The 26,737-nt window shown below is 36.8% G+C and overlaps 1 long non-coding RNA gene across 1 annotated transcript; it reads right to left on the bottom strand.

The window, feature by feature from the left end:
* Nucleotides 1-17,164: 17,164 nt before the first annotated feature.
* On the bottom strand, nucleotides 17,165-24,318 carry LOC125913545 (uncharacterized). The gene is made up of 4 exons (XR_007455047.1): nucleotides 24,048-24,318; nucleotides 20,274-20,493; nucleotides 17,546-17,609; nucleotides 17,165-17,444 (listed from the first exon to the last, which is right to left on the bottom strand). It is a non-coding gene; the product is annotated as an uncharacterized LOC125913545 (long non-coding RNA).
* Between the last annotated feature and the right edge of the window lie 2,419 nt (nucleotides 24,319-26,737).

Raw genomic sequence — 26,737 nt, 5'->3', positions numbered from 1 at the left:
GTGACTTCCACTAAGGCTCTCCCTTGCTTTAAAAGCCCATAATTGTGTGTGAAAGGCAGAGAGCAAGATGTAAAGAACAGATTCATTAGAGAGCAAACATATTCATGCCTCTTCTTAGTTGCTTTATTCCTACATTGGTACAAAATGACCTAATATAGACAAAGAAATGGGCATCAGCCCACCAAATTTGCAAGGGAACTCAATGGACAAATGCTCTGTTGGGTCAGTCAGCTGGAAAAGAGTGGTTTAGTACTATGTGTAAACAGAATAATGGGGCCATGTAATTTTAGTTGTGCATTTTATATCTATCTGGTGAGATTATTATCTTTGACACTAGCCTAGGCAGATGCATAACTGGAGCTGAAATTAAACAATAGTGATGATATTTGGAGCTCTTCCAAAATGCTCTCTATTGTTTGTGTAAGTGGCTCCAACATCATTATTTGATCCATAATTTCTCATTTTTTATTACACATATGTTCTTGCATATAACAGCACACAGCATCAACTCAGTGGGAGGCATTTTTTCTCTATGATTTCAAAAGGAATTGTTTATTTTTGTCATGAGGATAATAGAAAGCAATGACGCTTCCTGGAAATACAATACCACAATTCAAATGTCTAATTGATTTAGACAGATTAAGAAAAAAATAATATAGGGCCAATCTATATTTTTGTTCTTTGTAGCAGCCCAAATGTCTTATTTGAGTGTTTCCATTCTTATTCTGGGCTGATAGAGTCACTACTTTAGTTATGAATGACTGGGATCTGGCTTGTGTAGAGTTATTACTCAACTGATAGAGTTCAATTCCACTGTTCTGAATTCTAAGGAATTTAGAAGACTATAATTTATCTATGCATTGCCTATGAGCGCAGTGTTTGATGAACTTGAAAAGGTTCAAAAGCTCAGTTCCTAGAAGCTTATCAATCACAAATACTGAATTATGCTACCCAATTCTATCATTTAAATCAAACTGCAAGATAGTCAGGCTTTCATTTCCCCCATAACTGTATTGTTAAATAGATTTGATGCATTCCCAAAGATGATTTTAATAGGACCTCAAATCGTCCACACTTTACTCTTGTGGAAAATAATTTTCCGGTAGGCACTGTTGTGCTTAAACAGCTCCCTAATCCATGTACATAAAACACATCCTATGTGCACTTATAAATTTATATATAACGCTTTAAAATAAAGTCATTGTGAATAATGGTTTTAAAAAGTATAGTTGTCATTGTATTTTGAATAGTCATTTATAATTTTAAGCAATTACCCTCTTTTTTTACTTTTCTCTTAGAGATGATTATTTCATATTCATAGTTATAAGTTTAAGCTTAATTTTCAGAGATCTGTATTTAAAATATTTTTAAATGCTCAAAGAAAAGTGTATATTTTGACAATGGCCTGCCTGTCCTTTTCAACATTCAAAACTATCATGTGTGGAATCTGTCTTATCCTATTGCCAAAGTGGGGTATTTGCCCCTCGATTTGGATAGTCACCCCTTCTACACACACACACACACACACACACACACACACACAGAGTAAACTCCGTGGAAAGTGCCAACACTTCAAATCTGCTTACAAATGCAGTTTTTAAAAAATGGCCCATCAACAAAATGGGACTGAGGTCATTTCAGAGGGCAGAGTCCCACACCTTTGGACTGATAGGAGCATATTCACCCCAATACTAAGAGCTCTGTTTATAAACGCAATGAAAATATTTGAGTGTGCAGGTGTATCTTCATTTTGAATATGATTCCTCCAGGCAGCAAAACAGGTGTTCTGGCTGCATGCTAATCAGGAAAAGGAACGTTTGAAATATGCATCTGCACGCTGGCATCTGGGCAGAGATTGTCCGAACACATTCTCAAGTGCAGAGTCTTAGAAAACAGGCCTCTTTTGCTTTACTCAGTACTGTGAGGCATATTTTGCAGGAAGAAAAACTCACATTCTCCAGCCATTAGGGACTGCTTCTGTGTATGGCAGATGAGGCAGCCAGAACGCAGACATGGACTAACAAGCTGGCTGAGTTTAAGACAAGTTGGTAAAAGTTTCTAGGTTTTCTGGAAGAGTAAAGTGTTCCTTGACAACGGGATTGGATCTCCAGGAGGGTAGAGGTCAAGGGTTGTTGGAAGGAAAGCAGGGAGATGAATGATGTTTATGCAAAAATCTCCTGTTCAGGTTCCTTCATTTAGTTCTATTCACTTTTTTTTTATTTTAATTCCTCCTTTTTTCCTCCTCAGGGACACCTCTGCTCTTTTCCTCCTTCTTAAGACGAGAACTGAATTTTAGTTGATGGGATTTTCAGAATACAAAAATATGGTGAGTTGGATTAATTAGAATATTTCACAGAAACCTCACTGCCTTCAGTTATCCTCTTGACAAAGATAAATGCAAATTCTTACAGGATTTATAAACTCAAGTCACATTTTCTAGATACATTCCTATAGGTGCTAGACAACTAAAGTAGCATAATAAAGAGGGAAACAGCTGAAAAAATGAACAAATAGAAGACATGCTGTAAAATGTATTCACAGCTCCTGTAATTTGTTCAGTTCTGAATTTATATTTGGTCCATCTGCCCTACCATATATTAACACCATAACTTGTCTCAAAGATAGGCATTCCTATATCTAAATATTGAACATCAAAGTGGATTACCTTGGATTATTATGTTTTGAGTGGGTGTTTGTACTTGTTTCAGTTTCAAATTAAAATTATCCTGAGAAAGAAATAGCTGAACCCTTTAGTTCATAAAAATAAACTACAAATTTTACCATATATTAAATTCTCTGACTTCCACTCATTAACGAAGGAAGAAGGTGTGTAGGAAACAGCCACAACCAAAACAGTCTCTCCCTACCAGAGGCCACCTTCATCCCAAAGTCAACTCCAACTGGGCCTCTGTTAGATTTGTGTTCTGTCACATCAGTGGCTGAGAAAAAAGATCCAGTGGGCAGTAAAGTCCACATTTTAGCAACATTTGTTGGATTTATCCAAATTCAGTGCTGTTTTTTTAAGAATTCTAAGCACTGTGTGCTCTAGCTAAAGTCAGTGTTTCCTCTATAATAAGCTGCCCATTTTTAATTATCAGAGAAGATGAGATCTTAAAGAAACATCTCCTAAGATTCTACAGTTTTCCAGAAGTCCACCTAACAGCATCAGCAGTAGTAAATTGTAGATGTTGTAATGATGTGAGGTTTGACAGAAGATAAAAAGAAGCCTTTCATCACTACCTTTCCCAACACCCCCCTGCCTGCACCTCTTGCCATCTGCTTCTACTTCAAGGCCACTTCAAATGACACCAGCTCCATAATTCTTCTCATCATAACTCTATCTAGGAATCAAATCAGTTCCTTCTTATTTGAAAACTATGGTATTCAATTTATATTCTGAGAGAGAGAGAGACAGAGACAGAGACAGGGGAGAGATTAAGAGATTGAGCGAGAATAAGAATCATTGCTTAAATGACCCTAGAGCATCCAGGAGACAGTCTTTAAATGTACAGATTAAAAAGAAGAAGAAGAAGAAGAAATTCACATTACAGTAAATTAGAATTACAATTAAGCTTATTCAAGCTTCAAATCTTCTTCTTAGAACAAGGGGAACAAAAAATAATGTAAAGTTTTATTTTACTAATTTCATCCTGAAAATGTCCTATCCTCATTATTGATTACAATTTGTAAAGAGACTTGAAATGAATGGGGTTTAATGGGGTGTAAACAAATCCTCCCTATAGGAGGTTTCCTGTGACCTGTCTTGACTCTTCTTTGCATACAACTTCTAGATTCCTTTACAAGAACCAAATATCCTTGGTATGGCCCATGTAAATATCTTTAGATAGGTTTGAAGAAAGGAAATCCTTTTCTGGGTCATTTCTTATAAGGGCTATAGTCACTTGTATTATTTGGCAGCAGATGGAATTGGCATATAGTAAGAAAAGTTATTATCTGCAAGTAGAATAATATTGATTGGGGCTGTTTTATTGGTAAAAGACACAACTAACATGATTGGAGCTCAGATTTAACAAAATACAATTTTTAGCTTTTGTATGAGGAGCCGAAGTTATAGTGGTAAAGAAATATTAAGCTTCTTTGGGGTTTGTCATAGGGTTTCTGAAATACATTTCGTAAATGAACAAATTGTGTAAAAGCAGACATCATAAGTATATCTATGCCTACTTATTTTAGCCATGTCTATTCATATAAATTAATTTGAGTAGAGAGAAATTGAAACCAAATAATAATTTCATTTAAAATAGCCAATTAGTTTTTGGCTGAATGACTTAGCCTCCTCCCCCCCGCCACCCCCAAACTGCTTTGCCTACTTTCTATCAGCCAATTTAAGTTAAAAAAAAAAAAAAGAGTGAAGTGCAAGAAAAAGAGGAAAACGGTAATCATTCCAGAAATTCTGTAAGTCTACATGGTACAAGAAAATTTGTGTTGTTTGGAGCTTCAAAGAAGGAAAAAAGAATAAATTAAGAGTCTCAGAGAAAGGGGGAAATATCTGAGTAGTCCTGAACACTTCTTGCCGTGAGCACTACTTATTGAGCAAGTGACCTTTATGAAATTATTGTTTATGATCACTTGGTGTGTGCCAAGAGTATCCAGAAAGAATATTCCAATTTATTTCAAAGGTTACATATCAAAATTGAATATGCAGTACAACTACATTATCATATGGTATAAGTTTACATAAGAAGTTGGAGTCGAATCGTATCATTGTTTCCCTTCAACCCAGTGTGTTTTGATTTATGTCTGCAAGACATATTCCCCCTAATTCCTAAAAGAGAATATAGTACAGTGATGCAAATAAAGGACAAAATGTTGTTTTGTTGTTGTTGTTTCTCCAACTGAGAAACTTAGTTCAAGTGTGATAGATCTATAGGATTATTTCCTCAAGTGTATTCCATCCAAAAGTAATAAAATTTAATACCAATTTTCATTTTTTAACCCAGTGATCACTGTCTTCTAGCAAAGTACTTATGATGATTGAAATAACAACATGAAAAAGTCACATGGGGTGCAGCAGGAGGGAATTCTGCATCTAGGAGGGAAGGGAAACTGACCAACAGGGACATTTTTTTTTTCCTGCCCATAAAAGGCTTTTAGAGAGAGGCAACTGCACATTTCGCTTTCTTCAATTTTCCTGTGCATACAACTTAACGTTTTAGTTCAATAAGCCTCAGCCTCAACTTTATCACTTTGCACAGAGTGAAACATAAACCAGGAGATTCACCTCTCCTCTTCCTTTTCTTTCTCAGTTGTCAAACTCAGTTGTCAGAGAAACTCTCGTACAGCTTTGCCCATAGCTAACCTTATTTCTTTCTTTAAATTTGTAACGTGGAAAAAAGAATACCACTGCCTCACACGGTAAAGAAGCATTTCTTTAAATCAGCAGATCAATCTGCAAATACTTACTTAATGTCTGCCAGACCTTCAGCACATGTTGGTGTCAAAGTTCAACAATGAGGCAATGACTTTATCTTGGGAGCAAGAAAAATACATAGAGCAAACGTCTTCTCCTTTTCCTTTTATCTCCTGCCTCCTAAATCCTCCCCAGGAATTGCAGACCTGGTGGAACAGTATGGCATATGGCCCCTCAGGAAGGGCTGCTATCTAAGGGCCCTAACACAGAAAACATTTGCCCCTCCCCACCCCAAAACTGGGAATTTTAAATCAGGATTCTCTATGATTAAACTACAAATACATTTCAAACCAGTAGCACAGAAGAGTCCCTCAACCATCTTCTGGCATCAGAGCCCCTTTAAAGAAGAGAATCTGAATAGCTCCTGCAGCTTTTGAAATGCCCTCTGATCTCCACCACCTCTAATGCCTGCTTTCACGTGTACTTCCGTGGGTTCTGGCGTTAACTGACAACGTGGCTTCCTGCGACTTCAAAGCCAAACTTTTCTCTTTGTCTGGTGAAAGGGAATTTAAAGAAGGACAACAATGAAGCAGACATAATGCTGGAAACTGGATCTTGAGGTAAACAAACCTGAAAGACTTTATACAGAAATAGAAAGTTGCATCATCACAGGAGAGAGAGGACAGGGACACTCAAACCATGTGGCTCCTCCTGTGTGCAACTTCTAAGTTTCACAGGCCTGTCATTCAACTTGCAGACTGGCACTGATCTTGTAAGAGACACCTTGTTAGAATGTTTTTTCCTTCTGTATCTGAAAAGCAAGAATGAAGGATTCCATTTTTCCCAGAAAACAGTCAGAATGCTGTATCATTACAGAATCCATCAATTTATTTTCTTTCTTCATTCATTCACATACTCAGTAAGTGCTTGTCGAGTATCTCCTCTGTGCCAAGGACAGTACTGAGGGCTTTTACATACTTTATTTCATTTAAAAGTATTTTATTTCCACATACAGTTTAAGAAATTGAGACTCAAAGAAATTAACTTACTTGTCCCAAGTCACAATAGATGAGGGCTAATCATGAACTCAGGACTTTGGACCCCAAAGTGAGTGTCCCAAATGAAAATACAGTGACAGACTGCTATGGAAGCAGTATGGTGGGGGAGGTTAAAGGAGAAGAGGGCCAGGAAGTCTGAGAAGAATCTCTAGAAAGCCAGCTGTATTAGGGTTTGAAAGATAATCACTGGTTCCTTATACATCCAAAATGAAAGGGCAATTTACATTGGTAGGTGAGAAGGCATTGAAATAGAAGAATGTGGATTGAATTCTGAAAGTACCGAGAAACAGCTGTTCAGAGTGGAGCGATGTGGTAAGATTCAGGGCTGGATGCAAGTTGGGTTCAGATAATGAAGGGCCTTGAAAACCACACAAAAAGGCTGACATGCATGTTGAAGCATGATGAAATGCTTCTGAGCAGAGGTAGGTGAGGTCAGATTTGCTTTAGGATGATTTTCCAGCACCAGTTTGAAGCTGAAGAAAGGAAGACATGGGAGGCAAAGGCTGCTGTACTTAGAACGCCACTGAAATATTTCAGGCTGGAAGTAAAGGAAACCCAACCTCGAGGCTGGGATGTGGAAAGAAGAGGGTGCATCATCAGGGACTGCCACAATGGTGTTGTCCTCTCCTAAAAACAATCCTGTCTGTGCATACTGATGAAGGTCAGTGTAGGTGAGATAGCTAAAGCTCAGGATACGCAAGCACCTGGGTCAGAGAGCCTCCCTGGCTAGTTTCAACGTCTGTGAAATGGGATCAGGATGCCTTCCTTCCCTCACAGCACCCTGGGTGGGACCACTGCCATTCTTCCAGAGCCTGTTGGTATATTGTGACCAGCTCCTTCTTGGTTTACACATACGTCAATGGCTCTGCTTCCCAGCAGTGCTCAGATAGCTCCTGCTAGTGTTTTTTTTTTCCTCTGCCCTCCCCACTTCACCTGTTCCACCTCATCTCACTAGTTCCCAGATGCCTAGACATGCCTCCTAACTTCATTGCTCTCATCTCTGCAGCTTCTTTTAGCACATCCAGGCACAGGGAAGCAGTAGTATATATCCCTGGTTGGTGTTAATAGCACCACCTCAGTCCAAGCAAAGAAGTAAATTGGAACTGACACTATCCACTTAGAGTTTTAGGTATTTGTTTCTGGACTCTCTCAGAGCATTTACTGGGTAAGATCGAATAAAATATATTGTGGGTTTTTTTTGTCTTATCTACAGCCTTTCTTCAAAGGATCTTTTAAAGACTTTAGTAACAACCACCTCATTAATCTTCACAGCATCTCTGTGATGAAGGAGGGACGTGGTCACCATTAACAACCCCATTTTACAGAAAAGAATTCTAAAGCAGGAAGAGGTTTAGTGACTTGCCCAGAGTCACCTTGTGAATCAGTCCTCTGGGGGCTAGGGCGGCAGGGAAGTCAATACAAACATTTCTGTTGCCCTCAAAAAGTGTCCCTGCTTTCCCAGAGGGAAATTTAATTCAAAACTGAGATTTGAACCCTGGATGTCATATCACTTCTTGTAATTACATATTCTTTGTATTCCTTTGAAAAATTTTGTTGTTGAACTCTAGTTGATGCACAATGTTACATTAGATTTGGGTGTACAGCATAGTGAGTCAACAACTCTCTGTGTTGTGCTATGTTCACCACAACTGTAGCTACCATCTGCTACCTTACAATGCTCTCACATTACCATTGACTATATTCCATATGCTTTAACTTTCATCTCCTTGGTTTATTCAGTCCATAATTGGAAGCTTGTACCCTCCACTCCCCTGAATCCATTTTGCCCATCCCCCCATCCCCACCCCTCTGGCAACCATCAGTTCGTCCTCTGTATATAATTTTCTAAACTTGAGGTCAGTGATTCTAAAACTATTGCTCTAGGAAACTCAAGGGTCCACGATAGTGCTACAGGATTTGGGACAAGTAATAAAATATTTTCTGCTGAACAATGAAGATTTAAACTGCTAGGGAACTCTAACTCTTACCTCATTTATATATTGAAGTTCTGTGTAAGAATTCATTTTTTTAAGGTTTGAAAATCACTATGTTGCCCAAAGTAAGCTAGGGTGCGATATTCACAAATCCACTCTTTATGGTAATGCTACATGCATAAGAATCAGAACTAAAACAATCAAGCTAATTGTATAATGAAGAAACAGTTTCTCAGTCAAGAGAGGTACAATCCACCATATTCTGAAATAATTTGAGATGGAAGCCTTTTGTGTGTTTGTTTTTTTGACCATCTATTGTTGACTTCTGTTGACCACATGTCTAAGTGTCCATCCATCACTTCATGATTTCATATCATACAATAAAAATAACATTATTTCCAGCTATCAGCCCCACCCTAGATCTGACTAAAGGTATTCAACTAGTCTCCTAAAATCTCAAGATCAGAGAAGTGCTTCTGCTGGTATTTAGTTTTAGTTAAAGGTTTTAGTTCCAAAATTTTGAAGACCCTCTTTGACTCTGTTAAGTTTCTTTGCTATAGCTCATGGCAGTAAAAAGTATATTCAAGGAATATCCTCCCCAAATAACACAAAGTTTGCATTTTCCAATCTTCATAGACCCCCGTCCCCACACCACCACCAGTAAGACACTCTTCAAACATCATTCCTTCTCCAGAGTGACCCAGTTAATCTAGCTAATGAACTCCTTGTCAGCCTTCAAGCCCCAGCTCAAGTGTGTCCTATGATCCAAACCTTCTCCACTGGCTATTTTTTGTTCACCCTACATTGACTCATGGTTCTTCTCCTTTTTGATCTCTGGCTCAGAAAACTAACCTGTATCGACATCATCAATGGACTCATTTGCTCTTTGCCTTCTGCTTGGGATCAGCCAGTATGAGTACGAGCAGAAGATCAGAGGAAAGGAGGAGAGTGAGGTGAGGGTTTAATCTCCTCAGCTTCCTTGCTGGGGTTGGCGAGGGCTGGCTTCATCCCTGAACTGAAGACCACAACTCCTGTTAAGCAGATTTTTTCCAATCAACTCTTTCAATTCCAGGACACAGGAATTTCTATCTCCCCCTACTCCATGAAGGCTGGGAGTATAATGACCTCTTGCATATTGCCCTATCTTGTTTCCCTACCGTTACTCACCTTTCAGTAAATAGTTACTTTAAAAGCCTTTTCTATAATTATTCAATCTGAGGGTGCCTGTGGTTTCTTGTTAGGATCCTGACTAGGATGCTGTCCCTGACCCCACTCTCTGAATCAGAGTGGACCTCTGTTTCCATTCCACTTCCACTGCAACTTGTGGATAGGTGCCCGTACACCGTTACAATGGTCTGTTTACAAGTCTGCATCCTTTCCCAGAGTTTGAAGATACCCTTAAATCTTTGCAGTGTTTGGCATATTATAGGTAATCAGTTAAAGTCTGTGAAGATATTTCAGCCACCGCTTATTTCATCAGCCTACCAACGTGCTAGCAAGCCTTTTGAAGGAGCAGAGCTTCGTAACACAACTACATCTAAATGCACATGTCATTTCCATTCTGAGCTCTGAGAAAAGAACATATAAAGAGGCTTAATAGTGTCTGTATCTCTCGTGTGTAACTGAATTCTTCCAGGACAGATTTTCCTCCCAGTGCTTACCAAGTGCCTGACAGAGAGTGAGTGCTCAGTAAATGTTTGTGGAGTAGACAAAAGGGTCTCCATTTTCTTTTTACACGAAATCTGAATAGTCAGGAAAGAAACAAAGTAAATGCTCTTTTGTTTTCTTTTCTTTTCTTCTTTTTTTTTTTTTTTTTAGCAATTGATATTTTTCTTTATACCTTAAATCTGGGAACTAGAGTGCAATGGCACTGTTGATGCCCAAATGCTCAAAAGTTAAATCAAAGAAGTCCAGCAAGGATAGTTAAAGATTCCTTTTCTGTGTAAGATTTGCATGTTATTTAATAAAATCAGTAACCTTTTTATTAATGTATAGGATTACTACATTTTTTTATAGTTTCTGAGAACTTGGAAATAGAAAAGAATCTTAGCATCTCATCCAGTCTTTCATGTTACAAATATTTATCGTATACCTACTATGTACCTGGCACGTTTTTACAGGAAATAACACTGATGAACAACATAAACTAAAATCTCTGCACCCATGGAGGTTACATGTTAATGAGAGAGACAAACAATAAAACAGAAAAATAAGCGAAATATATAATGGATTAATTAGAAATAATTATTAAGGGAAGGACTAGGAAATATCAAGGGGTTACTTCTTTTGGACCAGAAGGTCTACCACCAGGATTGCCTGTGTGGCTCAGTTGGTTGAGCATCTGACTCTTGATCTCAAATTGTGTCTTGGTCTCTGGGTTGTGAGTTCAAGCTGCCAACACTTGACCTTGTCTTGCTAGTTTAATAAGAGCAATTTATAGTCGTATACATCTTCTGATAATTGATAAAAAGCTACTTAATCATTTCCTTCCTGTTCAAATTAGACACATTACCAAGAAATTAGCAATATGTGTATGAAAGAGCAAGATAAAGCTTTAGTTTCTAAAATGTTTTAACTTTTTAAAAAAGCACGTCACCATGTGTTCTGGAGGCAAAGACCGGTCCATGCTCATCTCTCTGTATTTAAGTAGGATTACTTACTCATTTGGACACTTGTGCTGCTTTAAAATCGGTAGCATTTTGCTGAAAATAATTTCTCTTTCACGTAAAATCTGAATTCTCTGACTGCAAAGATCATGGAATAATGTCATTCTGAACAAAGAGATGGAAGAACCTATTTAATGTCCTAGGATATAATTGGCCCTAGAAAAGTCTCTCTGTAAACACAGAGCATTGTTTCTTAACCAAAGGCAAAAGCATGGAATCCAGTCCTAGGAAATGCCTTGTTCAATACAGAAGGTAGTTAAAAGCCCACATTTACAATGGAGCAACTGTAGTTAAACCCTTTCTATGTCCTGGACAACATCTCACCTCTACATTCAGCAGCCCAGAGATCCTGTCACATATACTAAATTATAATTTTTAAGTCTTTAGGTAACCTAGTCAGAAAATAATAGGCAAGTGGGAACAGAGCCACATCTTTTAGGATTACATAGCTATCCTTATTATTTTAAATTCCCAACATTTTGTTGGGCCTTGTGGCCTTCTAAATAGGGAGATAAGTGAAAATTTTAATCAGAAAAGTAAATGATCATAGACTATAGGTAATGTCAGAAGGAAGGATACAGCAGAATGAATGGAAAATGTTAGTGGAGGCTGGAAACTGGAGGCACGAGATGCATTACCAAAGATATTTGGCTGGAGATAGAAAAAAATTTAACTAGCAAGTATCAATTAGCTTTCCTCTCATGTGCAATGATAGTGAACAGTGGACTGAGAATAAATGATGAATCCAAGCCACTGGTGCAATCATCACCACTGCACAGGTCTATCATAAGAGGAAAGAATATGGCAGGGCATCGCTGTAAGAGCCACAGAATGGAGGAAGTCTTAATGAAAATACTTGTCCTATCTCCAAGCCTTGTACACTAAGCTGGTGGACACATTTAAGATCTAACATTTGGCACCAAGATATATGTGTGGGGAAGAGGAGGACAATATGTTCAGTTTTATAAACAACTACTGAATTCATGTTGCCTTTTGCTAAATGTGTTACAGTAATTCAATGGTAAGAAATCCAGAGTTCATATTTCAGACATGTTCATGCAGGCTAGGAAAGGGGGAAAGGCCAAGCCGGGACATCTCAGATCTCAAAAGGGACATTGCATTATTATGGGAACTAAATTTATTGTATCTGTGTATTTAATTGAACTTCTGAGTCTCATGGAATATATGTCTGCCAAAATGTGCCTTCATTTTCCATCACAAGGTCACCCACCTAACAAATGGCTTGAAATTAGCCATGTGTGGTGATGGGTACTGCAGCATCCCCTACATATTTTGAGAAGTCCATCCCTCACCTTCACTTTCACATATCTTAAATCTATCCATGGGGTGAGGATTAGAGACATGAATTCTCTCCATTGTGGTTAAAGTGGTAGAAAGTAGTAAAAGTATTAAAGAGTCATATACTTTTAAATTTCTCATTTTAATTAATAAAGGATAATTTTCTATAGACTGCCTTGTGCTACTACAGAATACAGGTTCTGAACATGTAGATCAGCTACATTTGAAAATAAATAAGCTTTTGATTTAAAAGGTTGAATAACTACCCAGCATCACAAGCCTTATTCCTGGAGGAAAATGCATTATGAATGTTCATATAAAATTTCCGAATGCCACATTTATCAGTATGGGATTGCAGGAAGGTGGAAATTGGAGTCCCGTCTGCTCTCTCTGTAAAGTGTTGGTAGAGTGGGGTGGTCTGATGGCAGTGTAAGGTACTTTGGAAATTTCACAGGCTTTACCATTTAGGAGCCAAGAGTACCTTAGACTTGACACTTGAAGTCTATGAGCCTCTGTTGCCACCACTAGAAAAAACTAGGTGCTAATAAAAACTCTTGATAAGAGTTTTGTGAGAATTAAATGAGAAATGTGCCTTAGTATCCAACATGTACTCAAAAAATGGTAATGCCTTTTGTCATAGTATTACCCCTTCTTTGTTCTGTTTTCCTGTAACACCATTTCCAGATCCTCTTCTCCCCAGCTTGATGATACTTTCTAGTTTCTTCCACACCTGTCTCTACATCCTTGCTTTCTATCTAGACTTGAAGCAACATGACTTTATAGTCTACCACTGAATTGGATTCTTTCCTTAACATCCACTTCCCCCGAAAGCACTTTGTTTTTTAAGGAAGCTTTCTATAGGTCAGCACACCTCCTCTCTGTCAAAATTTGCCATGTAGTTCGCAAATATTATAATCTCATTTGGTCTTCTCAATAACCTATGCAGAATTTTGTGGGGGCAAATCTGAGGCTGGCTGTGATTATATAATGTGCCTATGGTGGAAGAGCTGGTTTTATAAAAGTCCCTCTATCTGTAATATTATAGTTTTCAGTTAAGGTTAGAGGGAACAGTTTTCCTTTTGGAGTAAGCAGAAGGAGAAAAAAAGCAAGAAAGAAATCATAGAAGAGAAGTGAATCGGAGAAGTGAAAAAAGAGGAAGAAAAGGAAATGAAGTATGTGTGAGGTTCACCTGATCGAAATTCCCACTGTCCACACATTGAGAGGATGTTCAGGTGTTTAAGCATGATGGCCGTGTGTTTGCAAACAAATTTTAGTGTGCGGGTCCCTTTTCTATACCTTGTCAGAGATGTAATGGCGTACTCTGGTATTTTTGTTCACAGATCATGTTGGCAAAACATAGTCTAGTGAAAACTCAGAACTCAAGGTATGTAGCCTGTTTTGCTGAGTGCAGGTACTACAGCGGGTTGTGGCCTTTTCATAGAAGGGCAGGGCAGCTCTCACTCTGCTTTCCTAGCTCCAGCATTCCTGGCTTAAAACAAGGGAAAAAAAAAACCAAACAAACAACGTGACATGTCTGTTGCTTCCCTCTGAGACATACCATAAAACACTTCTATCACCACTCACACTTGGAGTAATTTCCTTTTAGGCCTGGCCCCTCCTCTGAGATTTTCAGGTAAAGAGCATGAGATTAGTATATGTGATGTAGAGTAGAGAGCATGGATGCTTTCTACTTCAACATTCTTATTAAATTAAAGCCACAGAAAATAAACTTAATGTCACACTGATTTTGAGCATCACTATAAGAATAAGTTATTACAAAGGAATCCTAATATCAGGGAAAATCTCGATCATCTACATTTTATCTTCAAAGAGTGGTTTTTACAGGAAAACTTCTATGTCCTGAAATACGTGTACAATTCCAGGCAGTCAGTTTCCTTCAATGGCTCTGTCTACACAAGTGCATCAAGATTGTGGGGTTTTTTTGTTTTTTTTTTTTTTGGTTTTTTTCCTGAGGCTGAAGTTTCCTGGCTTGGCAACAATGTGGCATAGTGGCTGTTAGCTTAAGACTATTGATTCTTCCCCTGACTTAGGCACCGCACTGGAATGGCTCCCAGTCCAGAATCAAGAAGGGAAGAAAAAGAGAATTGAAAAGACACGAAGGAAGGGAGAGAGAGAAAGAGAGATTACTGACAAAACACTACTTGAAAACCAACGTTGTCAGTCCGATCATTGTCACTCGATTTAAAATGGCACAATTTACAATTCATAATATAGTCTATTTTAACTGTGAAATATACAGGTTTTGAAAGATTTTATTGCAAAAATGCATGCTATGAAATAGATGTTTCTTTTTTCCCTACGTTTTAACCTTTGAAGGTAGCTTTACTTTAAATTATATGAAGTTGTAATTATCAGCCACATCCAATTAAAAATGCTAAGCCAGCTTCATCTTGAAAAAGAGACACTGACAATATCTAAATATATATATATGTGTGTGTGTGTGTGTATATATATATATATATATATATGATAAATTAGTTATTGTCGAAGCTATGGCCTCTCATTGTGCTTATACAACAGTGTCATCTAGTGGACATTGGTCAGGCAGGTTGTAGCCAAGATTCCTAAAGGAGCTTGTTTAAAATGAGATAGTATTAAATGAAAATATGCTTTGTCTTTTTCAATTTCCTGAAACTGAGGCAATTTAAATAATTATTTCTAATCTAGGCTATCATTTTGATTCATTTTTTTTCCAGAATAGTACAGGAACTGAAAACTTTTTATGCCTACAGAAAGAAAAATAATTTTAAGATAATTTTTCTTTTTTTAAGATAGCAAAGAACAAAAGAAAATAGCTAAATTACAGTAAAAGGTAGATGTCAGTATATGTATAGCAATTAGGAGGAGGAATCTGAAGCTGAAAGATTATTGGGCAGTATTTCAGCCTTTAAATCTAAATGAATAGTGGCTTACAAACAAAATGACAAAACAAAGGCAACATATGGGGATTCTGTTGTCTTATTTCCAAAGCTTTGCCATTTTCCTAGTATCTTTTTTGCACATTTAAATAGAAAATATATCTCTTTTAAAACAGAGCTTTTCAAAAGCTCATCATTAAAAAAAAAGCATAAAATGGCCATTCATTCTGAGTTAAATTTCTGTTTTATCAAAACCACTTGGCTTTAATTTTTCTCTAAATCAAATCCTGGAAGTACGTAATGGGCACTGTAATACACTCCATAATTTTGCTGATTCCCCGTATTTTTTATTTAAAAATATGGAAAAACTGCATAGTCTAAAAAACATCCAAAAGTTAGGCCTTTCAGCATTTCATCAGCATAAATATGGACAGTCATTTTTTTAAACCACAATACAGTATCGTGAATTTTTTTATTGCTTAAGCAACTATTAGCACCCCCTTGCCCATCCCCTTGCCCTCTGTTTTGATACCACTAAGGTAGGATGCTGTTGTAAAGCTTTTTTGTTGCAGAGAAAGAGAAGGAAAAGGCATATTTAAGGCTGTTAAGTATAAAGTTTCTGTTTTTCAAGTCTCTAATTCTAGTTTCCTATTTCAGTTCCTGTAAATGAATGGTTTACGCCAATTTGGTATCTTTGATTGCATAATATTATTTGGCTTGAAAATGTTAAAGTGATACTGTAAGAACAAATTTATCACTCTTTGATTGGACACAGTATATTTTTTTCCTGTCTGCTGGGATTAAATGCCTCACCTGATACAGTATGGCAGCTGCCTTACAGAACTATGGCACAATGCCATATTGGTATGTTGTACTTGAAACTTCTTGCCTGAATGCTCCTCTACATTAGTAAGAAAATACCTAATTGTTAAGGTAATTTGCCAGTTGGACATAAAGTAAGCATTTAGCAAATTGACTATTTATTTGAAACAGACTATTTTTTCTTCGGTAAACGGAAAAGACTCAGCCCTGCCCTAATACTATTTGGTTTTACCTTTAGCTTTTACCCATATAATGCAAACAGACTAATTAAAAAATTTCATCTGTCTTCTGGATGTAATTTTTATTGAATATTAATTCAAATTAGGAGGCTGTTGGTACTTAACACTGATGGGTTCATAATTCTCATGTAAAATTCACTAATTCCCTGTAGTGTAAAACCCATCCTAACTAAGCAGAGATGTCCTATTATAAAACATATTTGCAGGGTATGTGTATTTGAAATGTTGCTTTAAAATTACAGTTCTTTTAAATTAATGTAGTAGAAATGTGCAAATTATTTGGGCCTTTCAGAGAGAAAGAAAATCTAGAATTTTGATGTCACCAGCAGAAGATAGATTCTTTTCAAATATGCACAGTTTTTTATTTTGCAGAGTAAGTGAGTACTTTGTACTCACTCAAAATTAAATTTGCAAGTCATAGAACTGAACCGAGAGCTGACAGGCAAGGCCCAGGTTTGGTATTTTCAGCTGAATCTTATCCTATCCATCAATATTTATTGAGTACCTACCAAAGACTATGAAAGACACGTGGGCAGAATAGAAAATAGGATATATGTTCTATGACCTTCCCAAACCTTACAATTCAGTTGCAGAGATAAAACATACATAAATGAGAAATTAAATGGCAATGCAAGATTTAAATAACAGTTCAATTCGATAATAGACATGTCACGGAGAGGTTCATGCTCATTTATCACATAAATAGTCCAGGAATTGAGAAAATCCCCTACATACAGAAGCAGGAGATTTTGTGATAAATCCTGAAGAACAGATTACTAATAAAGGTCTTTGTAGGGCAAATGTACAATTAAGAGAAAGTAAAAGGTACCTGTGACTTCACCATCCATTCCTCCTTTTGTTTTCCACGGGAATTTTAGTAATGAGTAGAAACCAACTTTTCACTGTAGATGAATGGAATTTATTCAATTTCTTTGAAAATATCAACTTTCTCAGGAAAATCAGTCTCAAAATCTACCCCTCTTGTAAGTACTACTCAGCAGATAAGGAACACAATCGGTTGGTTTGCATTCATAAGTGGTAAGTGACGTCCCTGACACCTTAACAGGACCTTGATGACTGAGCAACCAGAAATCTGATGAACTTGAAAGCAGGCATCCTGATCTAGTTTTGAGTCATAGATTCCTTGGAAAATCAGATCAGTACCAGGAACACTTTCTGAAAAAAAGGAGACAAGGAGACATCCTCATAAAATATTGTTCTGCTGCTCAAATTACTTCTTCCTGGTGTTGTTTTATTCCTGAAATACTAATACATACCTGATGATGCTTTCTTCTACTACAGTTGGATAATGGATAAATAAATTTTGAAAAGTGAACAACTCTGAAAAAGAAAGTGAATGACTCTGTATTATTCTATCTCAATTACCTAATATTATGTAGATTTTTATATTATTTTTAGTAATTCACCTACTCCTTGAAGATCTCATAATTTAATTGTATATGTAAAACACTAATACAGTATCTTATTAAAAATCTGACTAATTTTTATATCATTACATCGTTGGCTCTTGGTCCAAGATATATGATACAATTTCTTTTTCCATCTGCACTGACCATGACTATTTTGATTCATAAGACAGACTGATTTGATTTTATAAATAAATTTTCCCAAGTGTAATTGCTGTCATCTAATCTATACTCTCAAATAGTGCACATTTTCCTACAGTGAAAGTTACTGTATACTTTACCAGAAACTTCTGTTTTAGGTAGATGTAATAGAAACTAAGAACAGATAATATGTACTTCTGAGAAGGAATTAAAGAAATCAAAGATAACAAGAAACACCATCTCTGCATTTTTCTAAATCAAATTGTGAATTTAGAATCTGCAGTTGTTGGAGGACAGAGTGTAGAACATTTAGAAAACCTCACCAGGGGTTGTTGGGAAATTCAGCCATTCATTTATGCTTTCAATTCATCCATTCCTTCAATCGTTTATTAATGAATATGCATTGATTAGTACTAGATCTTTACTAGGGCTACAAGTTTATCTCAAGGAGATGAAAGACAAATAAGAAACACATGAGTCAATATCTAGATTTAAGTTAACTCAGTTGCTACATTTCGTACAGCAGAGGAAGTGTACAGAGCAAGGATTCTCTCACCTCTCCCTGCCTTTCTGGAACACCCCAATCTTGACCTATTTTAATAATGTTGCTGTGAGCCTAGACAGGTCCACAACTACTGATCATTCCCCAGAGTTCAAATTAAAATCTCTAATAACTCATTGGTTCATATTTTTTTAATAACAGTTTTGGTTTCACTTCAGTTTGTAGAAGTAATATTGATGTATAAAATTAGAAAATTATAGATGGATTTAAGAAAAAACTTCATGTTGGGACACCTGGGTGCTCAATTGTTAAGCTTCCAACTTTGTCTCAGGTCATGATCTCGTGGTTCATGAGTGCAGTCCCTGCATCAGGCTCTCTGCTGTCAGTGCAGAGCCCACTTCGGATCCTCTGTCCCCCTCTCTCTCTGCACCTGCCCTTGGCCTTGCACTCATCTCTCTCAAAAATAAATAAACATTTAAAAAAAAGAATAAAATTCATGTTGATACACTCAAACAAGAAAGAAGAATCCCTGGGTGTATTTTCTTTCTTTCTTTAGTGTGTGTGTGTGTGTGTGTGTGTGTGTTCCTTTCTCTAAAACTATATAAATATATAGTTTTTGTTTTTCCATAATTGAGACTATACCACAAAGTAACTTTATTTTTAACACATCCTTCAAATGAACCTAAGAACTAGTGTTTATATGATTTGGGGCTTAGAGAAAGCAATCCTCCCTAAGGCAGTCCTGGGACAGACTATCCAAAAAGGCACAGAGGAAGCACTTTCTCTTATATGCTGAGGGAACATCCATTTCCAAGACTCAAGGGAGAAGAGGTTTGTTCACTTTGTGCCATTAAGTTAATGTCGTCATATTATGTTACTTGAGTGCTTGAGCTCAACTGCATATGGTTCTTTTCTTATTATGCCCTGGGGACGCTCATCCTAAGGCCCTGTTCCCATCCTGACCAGACTTCTTCTCTACCATGACTCTGGGAACCTGAGTCCTTTGGAGTTTTGACGGGATTCAGCCTGTTGATTTTTTGAAACCAAAATAAATGCACAGTTATGGCCAAATTCTACTGTTCTTGGAACATTATGCAATAATAGTATGGCCTCTGAACATTCTACTTTATGTGAGAGAGCAGTTTTTCTCCAATACTAGTTAGAGTTTCTTGAGAAGAGAATTTTTGTTAAGGGAATTGTTTTGGTTACAGTGAGAGGAAAGATAAACAAATGGCTTCCTGAGCTGATACCAGAGTAAAGACAGGAATGGCAAACTATTGAAGCAAGTAACCCGTAAAGGAAAGCATTGCCTAATGAGACCCAGCCCAAAGTACTGTGTAAGGCTCTGGGTGATGAGATCCTTTAATTTAGGAGATTAAACTGATTCTAAGGCAGACAACTGTTTAATAGAGTGGGGACCCCTCTGTTTCCAAGAAAGAGGATTTGACAAAAGGCATTACTTTTTCATCAAAGCATAAAGAAGGCATTTCTGAAAAATAGGGTATCATATTCATGAGTTTACACTCCTAGTCCCCAATGGCTATTCTGCCTCTCAGAGACTATCGACCCACCTTGCTTATTATCTCTGTAACCTAGAAGACTTTTTACGTGCAAGCTCAACACCAGGCAATCCCACAGAAAATTACTCCCTAGCAGCATTCTTCTAGCATTGTATAACTTCTCATCCATATGAAAGGGTAGTTTTAAAACTCAGCCATGATGCATTTTTCTGGTCACCAATTACCATGGTAGTTCCTCCAAAGAAGAACCCGAGGGTGTTTTGCCATCCTGCCCATTGCCAGCTTTTCTCCTTGAACCCGTCTTTAATATGATCTAAGAGGCTTCTATCAGAGAGAAGATTACAGAGATCTACATCTATCCATGAGATAAACTTATCACAATAATGGAGATGTAAATAGCTTTCTTTCCACCAACCTGAAAGAAATGTATTGTTAAAATCATGCGTTTTTCAGAACCTCAGTAGTGATTCCACACTTTGTATGAAGCCAGATGAGAGATTCCTTTTTTAAGACTATGCTGTCACTCAGAGCTCATTTACCATCTACTGTGTCCATAGGTATTTGGTTATGTGTTACCTCCTCCACGAGATAAGCTTCTGGAATCTCAAGATTATGTCTTCTCCACCTTTGTAACTCTGCAGAATTAAGAATAGATGCTTTTTTTTATGTAGTCATAATGCATGCATTGTGTAAGCAGTAAGTTTTAAATGTAGCAAACATTCCAATTATTAAAAACAGACAAAAGCTGGGGCACCTGGGTGGCTTAATCAGTTAAGCGTCCGACTTCAGCTCAGGTCGTGATCTCATGGCTTGTGGGTTCAGCCCCGCACTGAGTTCTGTGCTGACAGCTCAGAGCCTAGAGCCTGCTTTAGATTCTGTGTCTACTTCCCTCTCTGCCACTCCCCCACTTGTGCTCTGTCTCTCTCTCTCAAAAATAAAATAAACATTAAAAAAAAAACTTTAAAAATACAGGCAAAAGCTTATCTATGCTTTGAGAAGTCTGGAATGTGGTTAATTTCACAAGCGATCTATGGACAAAAGAAGAAATAAGGGGCTTTGGAGAGCTGGTGGTAATGTATTTTTGACCGGGGAGCTACTTATACAACTAGTGTGTTCAGTTGAGCTGTAAACTTATGTGCATTTTTTTTATTGTATTTCAATAAAGTCAAAAAATATATATGCCAAGTGCTATAGATAGGACTTAACAATTGTTTTTCCTTTTTTTAGTTAATATTTTAATGATGATATCTTTCAAAAGAACATGGTAACTTTGGTGGGTGACTGGATAGAGGAGGTGTATTTGGTAAATTTTATAATGAAATTAAATGCTTATTTAGCTATGTAAATAAATTTCACTCAGATGCTCTCCAGAGTGTCTACTTTAGTACCCCTGATGAAGAACACATTCAACTAATTATAGATACATATATATAGATATGGGTGTATACACAAACCACATACACATGACTTCAGAATGTTATCACAATTTTTATCAATTGGATTAATAATTACATATGTAAAGTAGTCATTTTGAGTGAAATGTTGGCTTCTTAAGATTATGTGATTAGTCAGTAGGTCAAGAAAATTGTAGTGAAATACTTTAATCTGGCTCCCTTTTGAGAATGTATTTATTTACTTATTCAACAAATATTTATTATACCATGCTGGGAGATAGAGATACAAAGATAAGTAAAACATGGCACCTTCCCAAAAATTCAAAGTCTGCTAGGGACGACAGGCATATAAATACATAATTTCAATGGGATGTAGTTAAGTCTAATAAATGAAGCATATACAAGGTATTTGTAGTGTAAAGGAATAAATTATTTTTCTCTAAAGGGCAACAAAAATGCTTAGTAGAATATGAGCCTCTTGAACCAGGTGTTAAAATGTAAGAGTAAGAGAATATCAGATGGATTAAAGATTTGCAGAGAAAGAAGTCATTCCAAGCAGAGATAAAAGCAAGAGAAAAAAAAAAACCTCATAGTCCATTTTATCAGAAGCTACTGGATGAATGGTGGAAAGGGCCAAGGCTTTAGGTAATGCTTAAGGACTTGAGGAGCTATAATCTCACAACTTTTAAAATCTCTCCCCCCATCCATACCTCTCTCTCTCTCTCTCTCTCTCATTTACTCATTCTAGCTCTCTATTCCATCTTTCATCTACTTAATCTGACTCTCCAACTGGAATCTTCTTTGCACATAAATTGTGCCTGCTTATCTGAAATGTTTATACATCACACCCACACCTGGGCATCTTTTTTTTTTAAGTTTTATTTATTTTATTTTGAGAGAGAGAGAAAGAGAGAGAGAGAGAGAGAGAGAGAGAGAGAGAGAGAGAGAATGAGCAAGGGAGGGGCAGAGAGAGAGAGGGAGAGAGAGAATCTCAAACAGGCTCCGAACTGTGAGCACAGAGCTCACAGGGCTCGAACCCCCAAACCGCATGACAGTGACCTGAGCCCAAATCAACAGTTGGATGCTCAACCAACTCAGCCACCCAGGCACCCCCATACCTGGGCACCTTAATGACCTACATCCTCTCCAGATTAGATACATGAAAATAGTTTTGCAATAAATCATACCTCTGAAAAAACTCAGTAGTAGTGGCAACTTCAATTCATATCCCAGTTCTCATCTCTAGCTATTCAAGTACATCCATAGAATATCACAAAAGCACATAAAAAAGACCACCTGAATGGTGTTCTTTTTGTTATTAACTATTACTCATATGTATTTCAAATACCTTTTGGTGTCCTTACAGCAAAAGTCACCACCTCAAAAGTTTATACAGGCCAGGTAAGCAGCATATATAAACAGACATAAGAAAGACAAGGTACAAGCTTTATGATGAATGACAGTTGTCACTGAACTTCAGTGTCAGGGAGAGAGTAGGGGTGGGGAATATTAAAAACTAGAGACTGCAGACCACTCTTAAAGCAGACACTTTCTATGAGCTCCAGCCAATTATTGCCAACTAGGAATATGAATTCTGTGTTCACAGATATTTGGATTTTTTAAAGAGAAAATTCAAATTTTGTGTGAAATCTCTCAATTTTTAAATGTGGTCATTGAATAAAATGTTCAAAACCACATTGGGTGGGTCAAATTAAACATGTCTGAGGGTCTTACCAGCCATCGTGCCACTAATTCATATCCTCTGTCTTACAGGTAAATACACTACGTTCACTTCTAATTGGTTCACTTCTAAACCCCTACTTTATTTGTTGACTGTGTTCTCCCAGTAACTGATAAATTCTTCAGAGGCAGGAACTGGTGTCTTAGAAGTCTTTTGGTGCTAACGGCATATGGTAAAATCTCCATAAATTATTACTGTTGAATTAAAACTGCAAAGTGAATTTTTAAGGCACAAGATACATCACATGACACATCACCTCCTTAGCCTTACTTGATTGGTTGTATTTTCTACCTTGGAAAAGGATGTTTTCACAGTAATGTAAAAATTCAGTTTTTCCTACTCATTAGTAAGTTGCCTAGGAATCCCCTCCCCCATCAGATTGTGGCACAGTTCGTTCAGTTTAATACCACATAGGATCTTGGTTCTGCATTCAAATTCTTGATGTCCTTTTTTCTAGATGGTTGACCTAAGCCATTACATTTTCGCTCTAAATCTCCTTTTCTTCATGTGCAAAATGGAGTTGATAATAAATCTACCTCAGAGGGTTGTTTGTGAAGAGTTTAAGTGATAATTAATCAGAAAAAACGTGCTGGAGACAATGCCTGTAATGAGATTCTGAGGTTGTTGTTGTAAACAGTTGGATTGATTATAACCCCTGAAAAGAAGGTCTATCTGGAAAGAAATGACATCAGGTGAATTAATAAATCTCCCTCTCCATCAGAGATATCGCACGGATTCATTCACTGTCGATGCTTGGATTTAAATGACATTTTAACATATCAAACCTCTGCTAAAAACTAAAAATAATAATAATAAAGAAACAATACAACCACCACGACCTAACAACAAAACAGATCTTCATTCTTTCAGAAGCCAAGGCTTCTCTTTCCTCTTTCAGTTTAATCTGAGCATCCTTCACCTTGTAATTTTGCTCATAACCTTGGCCTTGCCAATGTGACACCTAAGCGAAAAAGAAATACACCCCAGGGTTTCAGTGAAATCTCAGAATGACACCTCCTAAGCCAGCCCTCTGACTACATTAGGGTGGCATTACAATGTGACGGTATTCTCTCTTTTGGGGAAGGACAGATGAGAAAGCTCCATCTTCTCGGCTTCACGTTTGTCTTCACAGCCACCACACCTTTTCATACGATTCTTTTTAGAATGTAATGACAGAGTGAAGCCAACAGAGAAAAGTTCCAACGAATGGAATTGCCATAGCAACACCCTACATTTTCTCATCAGGTTTGGTCTTGTGTGGATCATCACATTAAAGCTTGTTTTTCAGCTTGGTGAAAGCCATGGCTGTAATCTTCCGTGTGAAAATCTCTTCGGCCCATCCAGAAGTTAAAAATAGAAGACAATAATTTGAATTATTTTGTGAACATAAAAATCTGGAATTGCAGCTCTCCCACAAATGGAATTAACTCCTAGAACGCAGACATTTGGGGCCACTTAAATATCCCCCTACAGTTTCAAATTGGATTCAGTACTTGTCATCATGACTTATTATTTGTTGAGTGCTGACCAAATACATGGTTCCTCCTTTCTGAGCAAAACAAAGGGTACGGTACTCATCTCATTCAAGGGACAAAATACAGAAGCATAGCACTGAAGAAGAATCTGTAGGAAGGCTGTGTATGAGAGAGAAGGGGGATGGAGAAAGAGAGATTGAGATTTGTTTTCCTAATAGCTAGAAAATTAGTGTATCTTAGGTCTTCTGTAGCCAATAAAGCATTATGTTTAAAAAGCTTTGCATTTGAGAGTTCTGCTCCGTGATGACTTCACAGACTTAGAACAACAACGACAACAAATTAAGAATTCTCGGAAAAGTAACTACATTAAGTGGTTTTTAAAACAATGTTCTTCCAGGATTGCAAACTAGTCTTTGTTGGGAAGCCTGATTTTTCACTTCAACTGTGAAGGTCAGGACATCTGAAATGTAGGGAATATGAAAAGTAGCAATACTTTTCCAAGTGTCATCTGTAGTAGTTCTAAAAATCAGATGAATTCTCAGAGAAACGAATCACACATTCTTAATTTACCCCAATAAGTTGTCTGTCATGTGAACATTTTACATGTTACAATTTAAGGATATATACAGTTATTACTTACAAAAACCTAACCCATAATAAAAAATATTGAAAATATACTGTGCCATTTTTTGTAGCAATGTGATATTATAAAGTCATCATCATTGTCAAGGAGTATAAACTTGAACTACAAATATTAATTCAAGGACTAATTAAATTATAATTATAGAATTGCTATCTAGAATTTACAGTATTAGTAAGAAAAAAAAAGATGAACCTGTAGATATGCAGCATTAGGTTGTTTTTTAAAATAAAAAAGAGATTGAAAAACCAAACTACTTACCAGTACATAAAAATATATGTACTATTAAAGTTGATCATTTTCAAAAACAGATATCCATGAAATTCATTTAGTATCAGTAAGACTTTGGAGTAAAGACTTTCCTTTGTTTTATGCAAGGAAACAGAGCAATTATTATTACATTTTAAACATTCCTTCTCCGGAACTGAAACAGACATAGTCATGCAATTGACATATTTTCACAGCCGTTGGCAATGATACATGCAATTTTAATCATGGATATTAATTCTCTTCTTTAAACCTCTAGCCCATTCCTCTAACTACTCTATTACTTCACCCTGGTATTTATTTCACTGCCACAAGCAGTGATGCATGGAAATTAAACTATAGATATTCATTATTTTCCTGCTTTTGCCTCAGTGCATAAAATTTTCACTTGTATGTTGTTAAGAGGTAAAAGTTTCATCATAGGTTTACCATCATGTGATCTCGGCCTGTGGTGATTAAATGTTATGAGGGTTTGGCATAAAGATATCAACCAGTAAGGATGAGCTACAGTAACTGGTGACAGGGAAGATGACAGCTGTGAAATAACCTATGATCTTAAGGAAAAGTCAGCATTATACACTATAACCCTAACTATCAGTTTCCAAGCTAAAGTTCCCCAATGAAAAGACCAGAAATTCAATTGTTTTCAAATGACATATTGGGTTACAATATTTTTGTCAGCAATTACTTTGTCACAAAATCGTTTCTTCTTTTTTTTCTCCTGTAGAGTTAGTGATGGGGACGCTGGCTTTTCCCAAAATAACCTTTAATTATAGTTTTTGATCTTGACATTCTTGAAAAATGCCCTACTGGCTAGTCTTCTGTAAGTACCATCTGTAAGTTTTGATCATAAACTAACTGGTCCTAGAATCTGCCTGGCAAAAAGCATTACGAGACAATTTGGAAAAAGTCAGGCATAGTCAATTTTCACAGTCTTGAAACTTGAAATGATTTCTTCCAGCTTCAGGAGAAAAAAATTTTTTTCTGGCATGAAATTCTGTGTTAGAATTTTTAAACAGAAATAGAGAGGAAAGCTGGAATATAGGAAAAACAACAAAAAAGATACAGTAGAAATCTGAATATACTAGAAATCGTATTTGACAAGAAAATAAGAATTTGCAAGTTTATTTTCACAGTTAAACCTAATTATGTACACCTAAAATGTGATGAATTTATATTTCTGAAGCATGCATCTAAAATGAAAACAATTTTTTATAATATAATATCAGTAATTATTAAGGGAAAGTACATAACATCTTTGAATCAATTAGTGCCTTAATAAACATCTAAAAGATGGTTTCAACCAAGAAGAAAACCAAAGGAGGGTTGAAAAATCATGTGCATGCTTCTCTATGCTAGATG

The sequence above is a fragment of the Panthera uncia genome (assembly GCF_023721935.1).
Source record: "Panthera uncia isolate 11264 chromosome C1 unlocalized genomic scaffold, Puncia_PCG_1.0 HiC_scaffold_4, whole genome shotgun sequence".
Classification (NCBI taxonomy): domain Eukaryota; kingdom Metazoa; phylum Chordata; class Mammalia; order Carnivora; family Felidae; genus Panthera; species Panthera uncia.
The sequence above is the reverse complement of the archived record's forward strand: the minus strand, read 5'-3'. Positions and strand labels throughout refer to the sequence as shown.